This window comes from Lactuca virosa, chromosome 8, assembly GCF_052849685.1.
Source record: "Lactuca virosa cultivar CGN04683 chromosome 8, Lactuca_virosa_CGN04683_v6, whole genome shotgun sequence".
NCBI classification, from domain to species: domain Eukaryota; kingdom Viridiplantae; phylum Streptophyta; class Magnoliopsida; order Asterales; family Asteraceae; genus Lactuca; species Lactuca virosa.
In genome coordinates, this window is record NC_136433.1 from 138009624 (window position 1) to 138021894 (window position 12271).

Consider the following 12271-nt stretch of genomic DNA (forward strand, 5'->3'; position numbering starts at 1 on the left):
AATACGTTGGAAGTAGGTATTAAGGCAAGACTGTCATGAAGTTGGTTTGTAGATGTCTAAGGTACTGGACATAGCAAGAGTTGCTACAACATTCATGATAAGTTTTGAGTATTGGATTAAACCCACGCTCATTTGACTCACTTCATGGATTTCATCACGACTAATCATGAGACGATACTATCTTATATTCTTCAAACCTAGGGATATGAGTTGTTGCCTATGAGTTGGTTATACATTGATTGTACGAAAACGCATTGGTAACTCAATGTTATAAAACGTGCCTTTGTGTATGATTGAACAAGTAGTAGGACAATCATATGAGTCAAATTTTATCCATTCCTTTTACCCTTGATGGGATAAAAGCGATATCTGTGGGCCCCTCGATGATTTAGTGATGACACCCCTAAGTGCTTGGCCAAGCCTGGACTGATTTGATTTGTTCAATTAGTCGGTCGTCATAAATTGGAAATCGGGAAACAACAAATGGACAGAGAGAATGATTATAATCCATGTCTCAGTCCATATGATATCGAGGATGGAGGAATATATGATCCCTTATCTAATTGACGCGTCATTGATTTGTTCAGAGTTCGACAACGGCTTTAAGAGCTACGATTGCTAGTCGGGTTTTGGAGTCATACGCAATAATAGTTTTAGACTTATCCAAGTGGGAGATTGTTGGATTTGTGTCTAAGCCCATAACTATAATTGGTATGTACTTGACCCGACTTGGCATGGTCCATTTGGGTTGCACTTCACCGGAACAATTTATATGGATAGTCTTTTGAGAATAGTATGTTTATGATTTATATTAATATATTATAAGTTCTAATATATTAATATGGAATCATATTATTTAATTAGTATTGATCAAGAATTAATTTAGTGATAAAAAAAGAACTAATTAAATATGGACTCTTATATATATATATATATATATATATATATATATATATATATATATATATATATATATATATATATATATATATATATATATATATATATGGAATGGGCCAAGTTCATTTAGGTTGGGCTAAGCTTTCATGGATAGTCCATGGAGTGCTTAACCCATGGATCCTATGGAAATGAAAGGTCATGGGTATTAGGGTTTACATGAATGTAACCCTAATCCTCCATACTATATAAAGAGGTCTTTGGCACATGAAATGGCGCTAGTGTGTGTGGATACAAGAGTGAGCCAATTTCTAGTGTGCTTACTATTCTCTCAAGTTTTCCAAGGTGTTTTGGTGATTTTTGATTCCACTTGAGGCTTCCACACTATTGGGGCTAAGCTCTTAAAGTTCAAGACTTCAAGCTTCATCAAAAGGTATGTTATCTAACTAGGCTTTTGTAGTATAGTTGCTTCACATTATGCTAGTTAGGATGAAACCTTGGAATATTGAATATTTGCATGTATTAAGAGAAAATATAGATCCAAGGTTTATAGGGTTGCATGTACACCATAGGAGTGTTAGAATGCTCAAATCCCATCACCGGCTTGATCACAACACATCCACCCATGTATCCGTACTCTATGATTTTGGGAATTGTACTCTGATAACTATTTTACTATGATATACTTTTCAGTGATTGAAATGATTAAATGGTGTTTATGGTTGAACTAAAAATGAAAACTTTACCTTATAATTTTGGGGATGTTACATGGTCCGAGCCCTTGATTTTCCAGCAAAAAATAGGTGGTTTGAGCCCTTTCGTCGGAGGTGATAGTTCATAGCAGACAATGGTGTCATTTCGATGTAGATATGAAGTATTATAACGACACTGTAACTCGAGGGTCGTAGATCCGTGTAAGGTTTTCACGAAGCTAGGTGACAGAAAAACCATAATCTATTCGAAGAAGAAGGACGACGATGACGGTGGGAGTTGGAGCTCTGGAGACGTTAGCTGTTGTTGGTATGATGAACAAGGACGATGATGTAACCCCGATCTGTTTCTTTATGGCTGAAGAGATGGTCGGCAGAGTTTCCGGAAAGAATGACATGGTGGTCGGCCGTGTTCTCCGACGACAATGGCAGGTGGTCGTGGGTATCAACAACCAATAATGGTAGTGGTGGTGTTTTCTCTGTGTTAACTAAAATAAGGTGCAAGATGCCAAAATGGGTATTAGAGAGAAAGAGGGATACGTAGTGGTGGCTGAAGAAGAGAAAGAGGAGGGGGAGAAATATTTTCTTTTTTATTATTTTTTTAATCATAAAAATATTTAAATAAATAAATAAACTAAAAAAGGCAAAAAAAAAAAAAAAAAAAAAAAAAAAAAAAACAAGGGTAACATCATCATTATAAAAAAGTTTAGAGTACACTGGACCAGAATTGCAACAAAATAAAAACTTTGGACCTCTGGTGCTAGTCCAAACATTTTTGGACTAAAATAATAATTTTCGACATACTATAGGGACCATTTGTGCAGTTTTGTCTAAAAATATTATTATGAGAACTTCAGAAGTTATAAAAAAATAAATTTAAAAAAAATAACCTTTTATGGTCCTTAGACCCAAGGGAGTGGTACGATACACACCATGACAGGTGGTGATATGGCTCGACACACACTGTTAGGGGTGAACGTTTGGCGAGGCCAAGGGATTGAGACCGGATTTGAGAATACGAGTCGGTTATCGTTTTGTTATATATGGTTTAATTGGTTCCATTTAAAAATGATTTGGTGTCATCGGTTCCGAGTAAATAGTGTTAGAATTTAGGGAATAAGAAAATAACAATAAATACAAACTTAGATAGATTCAAGGATCGTGTCGTCAAACACTTTTCGAAATCAGTAATTCATCCATTTTGTCTAGGGTACACGAATTCAGAAGTGGGATAATCCAAGAATGAACCAATCTGAATTACAGCGGAACTACCGCTAGGACTCTGCCCCTTGGACCCCGCTAGGGATACTGCCCCCTAGAACCCACTAAGGGGCGCTGCCCCTTGGAACCGTATACCCAGGGGCGCTGCCCTCGGACCCCCGTATCCCGAGCTGATATTAATCAATCTGAGTGTGCACCCCGCACCTCTAACCTCGGTGAGTGAAATAGAACTCAGTCAATCTCAATATTAATAACAACTATACTAAAATATGTTGATAACACTAAAATCACCAACATATAATTTGGATCGACCTGGAGTCTGTTTCACTATTGAGTTACGATTTATCATATTTTAAAGCTTGTATAACTTATTTGCTTGAAGTAGGAATTACATGAGTTTTTTCAACGTGTAGTTTATTGTTTATAGTTCTTTTTAGACTATATAAATACCTTATTTGGTTACATATTAATTGAATTACAGCTCCAAAACACACGAAGTATCAAATTTGAATTGATTTTTTTTGTCTCAACATTGAATTATAATGTCATATTTTTACAACATGTATAACTTCATCGTTTTAAGTCAAAACGACATGAATTTTTTTAACATGTAACACAAACATTAATATATTCCAATTTAATATCATTTATCCTATAAAAATACAAACTTATAAATTGAATCAAGAATAGCCAAAAAGTTCATCCATCTCGCACGTCCACGCTAGCCAACGAAACCACCACCAGCATGCTATACATGTCATTTCCCTTCCTTTTTGTTTTAAACTTTTACGTTTGACATTAACCACTATCGCTATGACTGTGTTTTTGAGAATTTAGTTTCTATAAACAATCTCTTTTGAAAACTTGAGGTGACCAAAAGGGAAAGAAAGGGTCAAAGGTCACTCTTCACTCATAAAAAAAGGCCATTTAATCAAACACAGATTTGATTATATGACGTCAATTTGAACCTTTGGACCTAGTAAACGGCCTCTTATATGAGCTTTGGGGTTGTTATCATGAGAGAATAAAATCCAATTTTGGGAAAATGGAACGCCTAAAATCACGTTAATCATTAAAGGGGTACTACGATACTAGAGAAACCATCTAGAACACTTTGTTTAATTCTATTAAACCATCTTTGTTGGAAAAAATGACATTATTTTATGTTGAAAATTTTTAAATGGGTAAATGGTGTGATTTTTTTTTTCAATTTTAACACTAAACTATTTTTTTTTTAAATCGAATATCATAATTACCATGCAAATGATAAATTGAAAATTGTTTACTAAAACATTGTAAAATGTAAAATGACTCCATGCGTCAAATTAGGGATGTTATTCGGATCGGAATCGGACCGAACCGACCCAAACCCGAATAACCCGAAAACTAATAAGGGTAATTGCATGAACCGAAAACCGAACTGATTAATTAATACGGGTTCGGTTCGATCCGGATATTAATTGGTTCGGTTTGGTTATTACCTGAAAAACCCGAATAACATGTACAAGATGATTAAGGACCTAATATAACTGAAAAAAACCCCGAATAAACCGTATTAGGATTCTATAACCCGAATAATATAATAACAATGTACTTTTATACATAAACATAAAACATTCAAAGACTAAAATAACACAATAACACATTGAAATAATAACATTTACATAGTAGATTAACATAATGATGATTAACTTCTTACTTGAGTTTTTTGGGTTGGAGTCCAATTTTCCATGACTAGACAAAGTAGGAATTCGTGAATCCTTAGAGACAATAGGAATGGTCGATTTTTGAAAGTCTGAAATAAGAGGAAGGATCGACATAAGTGATTTCGAGTTTGTAAATAGTTGAGAAGATTGGTCGATTATGAAACGAAGAGAACGAACATAGGGTTATTTTTATGTTATGAACGACGAGGACATAAGTATGAATCGTGACTTTGATTTTTGTCGATCAGAGAAAGGGGACGAGGAATGCTTATTCGGGTCGGGTATTTAAAACCGAATAAACTCTTATTTGGATAACTAGGACCAAATAACCCGAAAACCGAATAAGCATAATATAGACACCTGAAACCCGAATCAAATTGCTTATTTGGGCCTAGTTCGGTTCGGATTTCCAGGCTAAATTCTTATCCCTACGTCACATCAACTATTTGTCATGTCACATGCAATTAAATCATGTAATCTTGTGGGAAATGAATATTAGTCAACATCGAAAAAAATTGAAAATTTAGATGTTTTTTAAAACAAAAAATAATGAAATTTCAAAAAAAAAATAAATAAATAATCTCTTTTGTACCAATCCCTTTTATTAAAATACTTTAATATATAATTAAGATCCTACAACTTGGTTGTATAATAGATAATCGAAAATGAATTATTTTGTATCAGAATTTAAAAATATTATAAAAAAAATCTGTAACTATATTTATTTATTTATTTTTAAAAAATGATAAAAAAAAAAAGGAAGGTCAACGTAACCAATTAGAATTTAACAGTTTATAATACAACTTTATAAATCATCCAAACCTAATCTTTAATCCCTGATATTCGTTTAAATATAACGTCAATAATATATTATCTATATCTTCAACTTTATATCTCGACTTCAAAAGAGTCAAATTAGATGTACGGTTGAGTACTACAATATTAAAAGGAACGTCTAGAAGACTTGGAATATAAAATTTGCATTATTTGGATAGTGGGATGATAAGATTCTAAAATTATTCAAATAATATAATACTCCTTTTGCAAGTGTGTAAAGTGTTACCATGCAATCATCTTTTGCATCGTAAAATAATAACCATAATTTTTGTGAAATAATGACTCCGAACTTGAAGGTAAATATTTTTTAAGAGTAGTTGGAGTGGTTCAAGAGGAGGTGGTTTGGGCTAGGGGTGATCAAAACCCGAACCGACTAAAAAAAATCCGATAAAACCGCAACCGAAAAACCGAAATCGATGCAAAAACCAACGGTTCGGATTTCATTTTTGCAAAATCTATAGGTCGACGGTGCGGTGCGGTTTTTACCCAAAAACCGGTCCATCAAAACCGAACCGCATCATAGATATGTAGTGATAAATCAATTAATTTATATATATCGACTATAATAAATGAAAATCTTTTTGCCACATGTCACACTCTCATTGATTTGGCTACATGTCATTTTGTGGTTATTTTCAATTAAATTTTTTTTCCACATGACATTTTGTAGTTTTTTCCATTTTATTAAATTTCACATTAATAATTACAATAAATGTAATAATAAATGCATATCAATTTCAATAATTGACTTTCCTTCTAATTTTAATATTTTAAATTAAAACTTCATTTGTTTCATTTGTTTATTTTTCTAAATTATCTGTTTAAATTTAAAAGAGAAAAAAACACTTTAATTTAATAACTGAATATTTTTCTAATTTTTCTTATAAATTCAAACTTTTTCAAATGTTTAGAATTTTCATATTTTATTTTTTTAAATGAACTCATTTAATACATGGGTCTTACACCTAGTGTGTGTGTGTATATATATATATATATATATATATATATATATATATATATATATATATATATATAATTAGAAATACTAATAAATAATAATATATATACATTATATGTTAATTTTGAGTTTGTAGGTTAGATGCATTCTTCAATTGAGATTTCATCTTTCAAAAGAAATTAACACCGGGCCCCACTGTTCTACCTTCTCTGCTACCTTCTGTTACTCGAAATCATAATATCCTTTGAAAATGAATGGTTTAAAAAATGAAGAAAAAAACAGCACCATACAAGATAATATTCATATGGTTTTCAATTTTCAAGGTTTCAGAAATACCACAACAATAAACATAAAAGACTGCACTAAAGTCTAGGCACGGTTTAAAAACCGAAACCGCACCGATACAAACCGACCCGTATTTAAAAACTGCTAAACCGATCCATTGAAAAACCGCAACCAACGGTTTTAAGAATGCAAAAACCGCACCCTGTGGTTTGCGGTTCGGTTTGACCTTAAAACCGCACCAAACCGCACCATGCTCACCCCTAGTTTGGGCTGATGGTACCGACGATAACTAATAAATTAGCTTTTCCTTTGGATTACTTCATAATAATAAACGATCATCATACAACTAAGTTTAAATAGACAGTAACATCCTTGCTAAACAAGAAAAATAAAATAAAATAAAGATAATCTTCTAAATATAAGCTAACTAACAGATATCTAATACGTATGATTAGATAACCTTCAATCTTAATACTCCCCTTCAAGTAGGAGTGTGAAAGTCACAAACACCCAACTTAATTGTTACGTAGAAACCGAAAACGTTCAGCCCCAAGAGCTTTAGTGAAGATGTCAGCAATTTGATGCTCAGAACGAATGACACAAGGCTTGACATCACCATTGTTGAGTCGTTCACGAACGAAGTAACAATCAATTTCAACGTGTTTAGTCCTCTCATGAATGACATGATTTATAGCTATATGACGAGCTGCCTCATTATCACACATCAATGGAGTAGCATTGGTTTGCTTCATCCCCAAATCTTGAAGTAACCACATCAACCATAAGACTTCACAAACTGTGCTGCCCATAACTCTATATTCTGCTTCAGCTGACGACCTGGACACAACACTTTTTCTTTTAGTTCTCCACGAAACAGGGGCACCACCTAGACTAATGAAATACCACGTGCATGACCGTCTGGTGGAAGGACAACTTGTTGGGTTATGAGCATTCTAACACTCCTAAGTGTACATGCAACCCTAAATACCTTGGATCTATGTTTTCTCTATTATACATACAATTATGAACATCCAAGGTATTATCCTAATCTAGCATACAAAATAATAAATATAACAAGATAGAATACATACCTCTTTGATGTAGAATGTCTTCATGAAGCTTGAGTGCCTAGTGCCCCAAGTGTGACACCTCAAATGGTTCACACAACACCAAATACACTTGGAATAACTTGAGAGAAACTTGAACACTCCTTGAAATCGTCTAGCCCTCACACTCACACATTAGTGCATGATTTCTTGAGCCATGGGATTCTTTTATATGGTGGCTATTAGGGTTACACCATGTAACTCATAACTTTACCCATTCCTTATGCTCCATGGATTTTAACCTCCATGGAGTATCCATGGGTCACCCCATGGACTTAGTCCAACATAAGGAATCTTGGATCACATGCCCACATATATAAGAATGAATGATTTACACAATCAACCCATATATTTAATTAGTCTCCTTTTGATCACTTAATTAATTCCAAATTAATTCTTGATCAATACTAATTAAACTTTTGGTACCAATTTCTCGAAGCCTGTTTTAAACCATAAATCGACTTGTGTAGTCTACATACACGTTTATTGTTTTCTTTAATGAATCCATGGGGAATTTTCATATATACTTCCTCATTCAAGTCACCATGAAGGAATGAATTGTTGACGTCTAATTGGTGTATTTCCCATTGTTTTGTTGAGGCAATAGCTAGAGCACAACGAACGGTGACTAGCTTTGCAACAAGAGAAAACGTCTCGAGAAAGTCAACGCCTTCAACTTATGTGTACCCTTTCGCTACTAAACGGGCTTTATATCTTTCCACTTCACCACTTGGTTTGTATTTAACCTTGTATACCCACTTTGATTCGATAGCTTTGTTGCCCAGAGGAAGTTTTGTTATGCTCCACATTCCATTTTCTTCTAAATCTTGAACCTCTTTGCTCATTGCTTCTCGCCAATTTTGACTTATTGTTGCTTCGAAAAATCTTTTAGGCTCATCAGTGGAATTGATGGCCGCTAGAAATGCACGGTGAGTTTTGGTAAAATTATCATATGAAATAAAATGTGAAAGAGGATATACCATGGATTAACTTGTTGTAGAAGAGCCTGAATTGGTAGTAGTTTGTGAATGTTCAAGAGAAGGAGGCAAGTCAGTTATGAATTCATTTAGATGCTTTGGTCTAACCTTTGTACGCACACATTGTAGAGGAACATCAGCTTCCTGTCAAACAATAGCTAATGGTGTGAAATGCGTGTCGATGTTGCTGTCTTGACTTCCTTCCCTAACAATTTCGTTGTTCTGGTTCTCACGAGACTCTTCATCAGAGGCGTTGGTGCTGATGTTCGGGGATTGGGTACTTTGTCCAACATCCACCTCATTTTCTGGATGAGATGTGTCTCGAATTTCATAGTTTTCACATGGAGTGCAATCCACAAGGTGATTATTTTCAATGAATCGATGACCTTCATAGTGATCACCAAAAGGAAATTTGTGTTCTACAAAGGTAACATTACGAATTGTGTAGGTTCTATGACTCTTTAAGTCATACAGCTTGTAGCCATTTTGTCCTGCTGGGTAACCGATGAACACACATGGTCTCACATTCTCTCCAAACTTATCTTGTTTCCAGAGACTATCATGGGCATAAGCAATACAACCAAATACACTAAAGTGATCATAGGATGGTTGCTTACCTAATAGGTTTTCGTGTGGAGTCTAGTTGTCAAGGGTCTTGGTGGGAAGTTTATTAATAACATATGTTACAGTTAAAACACAATCACCCCAAAATTCTATGGGCAAAGAAGCTTGAAACCGAGGAGACCCAACCATTTCGAGTAAGTGCCTGTGTTTTCGTTCAACTACATTGTTTTGTTTTGGTGTATAGGGACAGGAGGTTTCTAAAATGATTCCTTTGTTTCTATAAAATTCAATCATGTACCTAGATTGAAATTGTAAACCATTATCAGTACGTATCCGTTTAATTCTTTTATTGAACTGGGTTTGCACCATCTTATGGAAGGATGTGAGAAAGTGAGAAGCTTGCGATTTGGTTTTCATAAGGTAAACCCAAACTCCACGACTATAGTTGTCAACAATAGATAGAAAATAATGATGGCCATCTAATGATGGATGCCGATAATGAACCCAATATCCACATGTATTAAATCAAAACATTCATCGGTTTTCGAAAAGCTAATAGGAAATGGTAATTCACTTTGTTTAGCTCGAATACAGGAATCACAAAAACTATTAAAAGTACCCACACTATCTAATCTTTTTATTTTTCTAAGAATTGCCTCAGGAGCATGTCCCAATCTTCTATGCCAAACTTCTAGCTGCACCATGACTGACATTGCCACATCTCTTTTCTTGAATGGCTCCAAACGATACACCCCATCTTGTTCTTTACCCGTCCCAATCAGGTTCTTCATACGTAAGTCTTGTATGAAACATTTATACGGGTAGAATGTTAGGAAACAATTTAAGTCATTAGTCAATTTACTTACAGATAATAGATTGAACTTAAAGTTAGGAACATTTAGCACACACTTTAATTCAAAATCATCTATTAAGTTAATGTTTCCAACACCTTTAACTTAGATGGAATCCCCGTTAGCTATGACAACAGAAGAGTCCTCTTTATACCCTTTGATCGGTTTGTGTAACGTCCCAAAAATTTGAAGGTAAAAATTTTATTTTTAAATCAACCATAAACACGATTTAATCATTTCAATCATTCAAAAGTATATCAGAGTAAAAATAGAAATCAGGGTACAATTCCAAAATCAAAAAGTGTGGAAACATGGGTGGATGCGCTGCGATTAAGCCGCACGCTTCCCACTCGAACCGGAAGTACCTGGAAACAGTTTAAACATAAACCGTAAGCACAAAGGTTAGTGAGTTCCCCAAAATACTGCATATCTAGTTTATTTGTCCAACACCCAGGGCAAAAGACCATTTTACCCTTCCCGTATTTGACCCAACAACTCATGGCCCAACTCCTAAAATACCCGAGGCCCAAAAAGAGGGTTTCGCGAGTACACCCCCGCGTACTACACGCTGATTCCTAACATAAAATCCACCACAATGTGATATTGGGGAAAACATGCATTACGCTGAGCCTACACATATATACGCCCAACGTACCCCATTGGTGACCATTTTCTCACTTGGTGACCATTTTCTCATTTTAGGAGTTAATTCTTAAGACCAAAACGTCCAAACTCAGATCTAATCTCAAAAAATCGACTTAAGTCATAAAGTTTCCACCTTTATAACTTTCCATGGTTAGAAAAGGTCCAAAAGCTAAAACCCTAACTTATTTATCCATTAAGACATCTTAACTCTTGCATGGAAGGGACAAGAGGTCCAATATCACATTTTTATGGTTCCTAATAACTCCATAATGGATAAAGTTTCAAACTTTATCCATTAGAATGGTCCAAACAACCAAGATTTAGTCTTTAAGTTTCCAAGGACCAAAAGTGCATCTTTTTCAACTTAATCCATTAAGTCCAAGTCTCCAACCTTCATATCTGAATAAATATGTTGTTTAGATGGATAAATTTTCCAAATTTATCCATAACAAGGTGAAAAACTTTCAAGAATTAAAATTTATGCACTAAAGTGACCAAAAGCTCATAACACCCAAAACTAGCTAGATCTAACAAATGCGTCATCAAAATTCAAGCTTTATACCTCTATAAAAAGATTAAGGTGAAAAAAGTCTGGATCTACAAGCTCCCATGCAACCAACACTTCTCCAATGAACTCCTTCTTCTCCAAGATGCACCAAGAACACTCTAAAACACTTAAAAAACACCTTCTTTTTACTCACAAGGCTCAAACTAGGGTTAGGTTTTCAAGGGAGGGTGTTGGAGAGATGGAGGTTAAGAATGGAATGGGTTTGGGGAAGTTAAAAAGATTAAATTAGGCTCAAACAATGAAAATAGATTTTGGGCACTGATCGCGTACGTACAACGTACTTTTGGTACGCCTATCGTACTTAGGATACCCTAGTACGCCCGACGTACTCGGCTTAACCCAAAACCGTCCTAACTTCAAACGGTCATAACTTCTTCGTTTCAACTCCGATTTCGACCATATTTCTATCCACAGCAAGGTAATGAGAAGCTTTAAAATCCTATCGACTCTCATTTTCCTTAACACCTTCCAAATTTAAACCATAAATTCATAAAAGAAGTCTGAACCATCACTTTTCCCGTTTTACCCTTTGACTCCAAAACACAATCAAGGGCATGGATTGCACAACCAATATTTTCACCATCCAATAGTGTCTAAACCTTATTCCATTGAAGCCCAAGGCCTTTACTTGACCCGTTTATCACCCACAATCCTGAAATAAGAAACTTCCCGAAATAGGATGTTACAACTCTCCCCCGCTTAAATTAGATTTCATCCTCAAAATCATTCGTTACTACTTCCTCTCCCATGCTAGTCGATCATTCCCGAACTTCCTGAATTCCGATTAAGACTGAAGATTCATCCCATACTGACGACTGTCCTCCAATCCTGCCGTCCAAACCCTATTTTAGCAGAAAATACTTATCCCTCCGAAAGAATGAACCTTAACACTCTGACCTCAACACATGAAAGAAACCCAATTGTTTTGCTTGAGAACTGAAACAAA